A 4,581-nucleotide genomic window follows, 5' to 3' on the forward strand; every position below is an offset into this window, starting at 1 on the left:
ATAGGATCCTTGGTGGAATGAATCAGGGAACCTTGCAGGTGCATCTGAAAATGCTCATATCCTGTGTCAAATGTAAAAACATCTTTGAAAATAGTACATAAACAGTCTGAGCAATCAGTCTAGTGGATAAGATCATAGGAGAAGTTCAAAATTGCTAGTCTGTTTCTAGATTAAATAAACAAACTATGGCAGGGAAATGTGATACAAGCCTGGAATTCTAGCACTCAGACAGGAGATTAGATAGTGGAATTACATAACGACACCTTCCCTGGACCAGGTAGAATAATTTTGTCTCAGTAAAACAAACCAAACAACACGAAAGCATACACAGTTCAGAGTTTGGGCTAATTTTGTCATTATGTTTTGAGAAGTCAAGTTTCAGAATGAATGCAACTCATATATATCCTCACTTGCGTTTTAAATGCTCTCATCATTACAGAACATTCCTAGATGCAAAATAGCTCATGATTCCGATCCAAAAATTTGCAAAAGTAAATAAGCATCATTCTGTTGGATTCCAAATAAATGTTGAAGGATTACAAAAGCTTAAGTCTGGAGAAATAGCAAAGTTCGTCTAATGTAGGACTTTGTAGACCTTGTTAAATTAGAATTTAGGTTTAAAATATATTTTTTGGTTTTATTTGTAATTTCATATTCCATAGGATACTACAAAATTCTTTTTAAGGAGAGGGATTAATTGAAAAATTCACAAATGATTCTGGCATTCTATTTGCCTAGATATTCTTTCAAGAGTGTTATAATTAGAACATAGTTACTAGATAATTCCCACAGGTCATGTACACCATGTTAATGGGAATAATCTACACAGAGTTGCCAACAAATGGATGACATTAATTTATATATTTAGAAAAAACAATTTTTAAGGGTTTGGTTTAATATGGTATGAAGAGAGTAATTGTGTGACATCTTCTTTCTTCTACCTATATGTAACACAGGAAGCCATTTCCTTATTTACGTGCCTCTGTATACATGGAGAAAAATGCTAGGTTTGGGGTTTGTTTTCAATTTAGATTTTGTTTTATTGGTTCGTCCTAGAGCTTGAACTCTTGGCCTGGACAGAGTCTCTGAGCCTGTTTATGTTCAAGGCTCGTGCCCTACCACTTCAACCTCAGTGCCATTTGAGTCTGGCTTTTGTGGAGAAGTTTTTTGGAGATAAGATTCTAAGAAACCTTCCTGTCTGGGTGGGCTTTGAACCATAATTTTCCTATTTTAGCATCCTGAATATCTATGATAGCTAAAAAAGTATAAATCTAACTAATATTTGCACGTGTTGTGATCCCAAGAATGCCAGTGGTGGAAAAATAATGCAGCTCAGTTTATTGTAGTGTTCTTTTCAGAACAAGGAGGGCGTCACAATAGCAGAGGTGTAGTATTTTGTCAAAATAGAGATAAGGTATTCATGATGTGAATTAAGTAATTTTAAAGTGCCCCTTATAAGTTGGAAACTGTTAGGCTATGATGACTTTATGGCATAAATCTTGGGATTAATGGTCATAGAAATAATAGCTTTCTCTGATAAACAATTGCTAAGTTCCCTTGCATTTCACAATTGCTTACTGCTAATTCCTGCATCTCAAGGAATTGGGGCCCTGAAATATAGGAAATGACAAATTGAGATGGGTCTTCAATTACTTTGTGTTGACATGTTGCGTGGGCCTTGGTAAGAAGTCTTGCCCATGTTATCTGATGATGTAGGTACCTGGGACCTGGGATCCTATGACCCATGGGTCCTGCAGAAGAATAATATGCTTTAGGCATCTTAGCAAAATTTGGGCATAATCAGTAGGAATGCTTCAGAAATATGGAGAAAAAGTTTGGGACTAGCGAGTTAAAACAATAAACAGAGCAGCAGAGTAAAATTCATTATAGATTAGAGGAAAACATTTTTTTTACCATGTGAATTCAGAAGACCCAGAACAGTTAGAATGTATTACAAGTTTATACTAAAGACATTGCATTGATACTTTTTTATATTCTAATATATATTTTAAACCTAATTGTATATATTCCAATCCTATTTATTGGAGTAAATATCAATTTATTTGTCAAATTATCAACTAATTCTAGTAAGTTTCATTGTGTGAAATATAAAATCAGCGCATATAAATATAAAATATATAACTATATTTAATATAATTAAAAGGCACACGTTTTGCATTGTTATGTTGTAGTTACTGTATCAAAGGCAACTCTGTTTTAAGTATTATTCCATTATCTCTGCCTCAGTGTTTGAAAGAGTTAGACCTAAAGCTTTACCATTTGTAGATTTACAGCATGTAGGCAAGGGGAAACACTGTGATTAAAACATTATCAATTTAATGCCTAATAATGAGGAGAAACATATGGACTTCTCCTGCAACTATGAAAATATTTGGTGATAAAAAGGCAGTAGTGTAAGTTCCTGCCTGGTTTGATGGTAGACAATCCAGGACATTAAGTAATCATGCATATGAACAATTTTTTCACCTTCTTGGCTTTAGTTACTGTTGAAATGGAAGGTATAATAAAAATTATATTTTGATAAAATACCTTCTAGTCTGAACAGTTCTGTTTGAACTGTTCATCTCTCTATCATCCCTTGTAACCAAGATTTGTTTTGTTCAAGTAAAACAATTTACGTTTTCAGGGTAAGATATTCTGGTTGGTCTGTTCCCACATGGAAGAAGGGTAAAGGCTCAGGTAGACATTTGTGCCAGTAACACCTCATTTGGGAAAATGTCAGCTGAAGAAGTTTAGAAGTAGCTCTTAAGCAATGCTTACTTTGAATTCATTAGGTCCACAAAGCTAATTCAGTTGGATAAATAAGTACTTGAAAAAGCCATCACCTTTAGACCTATCTATAAATAATTGAGAGTACGATAAAATTCCAAATAAAAAGACTTGATAGTCATTGACAAAAAAAATTTGCAAATGTGAGCAATCGACTGATCAATACAATTTTTCCAATATTCACAGAATTTTAGGGAAATAAGATTGATAGCATTGTTAGGAACAAGAAGGTTTCCTTGTTACAAGTAGGCACCTATAGATATAAGCCTGTATAAAGATTGCATCATTAACAACTTAAATTTAGAGGATACTACAATGCATCAGCAGCACGTATACTCAAATTACAATACAGAGATTAACATGGCACTTGCAAAAGGATAATATGAAAATTTGAGAAGTATTCCATATTTTTCATTCTTCAGATGCAAGAAATGAAAAACAGTTATTAAAAGGTTGATTACAAAATTACAAGTGTAACAATACACGTAATTCATATAATTAAATTTAGTTTGACATCAGTGTATTAAATCTTCAGCTCAGAAAGGCGTTTACATAGCATAAAATTTACAAAACTTCAAATTAGACAACGTTGTCATTTTATCCCAAAGAAAAATAAAGACCTAGAAAAATAAGGAATCAAACTGTTTCTATATGGAATGCAATCGGAAAGGACACATTAATTAACCTATACATTATAAAGTAATGTAGAATTCAAAGTATATCTAGGAGAAAATAAAATAAATTATGAACATTATGCAAACATAGAATATAGAATATTTTAAAATATACTTTTTCAGAAAAGCACCAGAAATATTTTACTTTCTGTACTACTCATTTCAACAGGTAAGTTAAAATTATTTCTGATTAAAAAATCACAAACTCTGAAGAAATCATTATACATGTATACAAAAACTATTGGATACATTTTGACATCCAATGCAGGCAATTCATTTGGAAGAATTCCGCGGAATCCATGAATTTTTACAGTAAAATATTGGTGTTGCCGGGCACTGGTGGCTCATGCCTATAATCCTAGCTACACAGGAGGCTGAGATCTGAGAATCATTGTTCAAAGCCAGCCTGGAAGGGGAAGTCTGTGGTACTCTTATCTCCAATAAACCACTAGAAAACTGGAAGTGGAGCTGTGTCTCAAGTGGTAGAGGGCTCACCTTGAGCTGAAGAGCAGAGGGAAAGCTCCCAGGCCCAGAGTTCAAGCCCCATGACAGAACAAAAAAAAAAAAAAGATATTGCTCTTATTTGTTTTGTGAAAATATTTTGTATGGACACAATAGATGGACTTGCATTTTTGAAATTTAAGAAACTTAACCCGAACATTAGGACTTAGTTGAACAATTTGTACAGCCCTCCACAACTTCATAGAGGGAATGACACATACTTATCCTTTTGGCAATATCAAATGCAGTTTCTTCTATGTTGTTCTTCAGGCCTGGTTTTATATAATGGTTCAACAGAAGGAGATCCAGCGTATCTTTGCTATGTCAATTCTCAGCAGCAAGATACAAGGGGGTCAAGAGGCCTTTAGTTTGGGCATTGGTATCTGTATCATGATGAAGTAAGAAAGAAGCCACTCTGGTATTATTCCACGTATATGCACTGTGCAGGGGTGTCCAGTCATCTACAATTATTGTATGTGCCGCTTGAGACACCAACTCACTGACAATGTCTAAGTGTCCACTGTAGGCTTCTCAATGAAGGGGGTATACTCATCGTCATCCCTACTATTCACATGAGTGGCCATTTGGAAAGAAGTCTCCACACTGTAATAAGCCG

At 34.2% G+C, this 4,581-nt stretch overlaps 1 pseudogene; it reads left to right on the forward strand.

The window, feature by feature from the left end:
• Positions 1 to 3,105: 3,105 nt before the first annotated feature.
• On the forward strand, positions 3,106 to 3,202 carry LOC122100790 (annotated as a pseudogene).
• The last annotated feature ends 1,379 nt before the right edge of the window (positions 3,203 to 4,581 follow it).

Source organism: Dipodomys spectabilis, unplaced genomic scaffold, assembly GCF_019054845.1.
Source record: "Dipodomys spectabilis isolate Male_0828 unplaced genomic scaffold, ASM1905484v1 ptg000601l, whole genome shotgun sequence".
NCBI classification, from domain to species: domain Eukaryota; kingdom Metazoa; phylum Chordata; class Mammalia; order Rodentia; family Heteromyidae; genus Dipodomys; species Dipodomys spectabilis.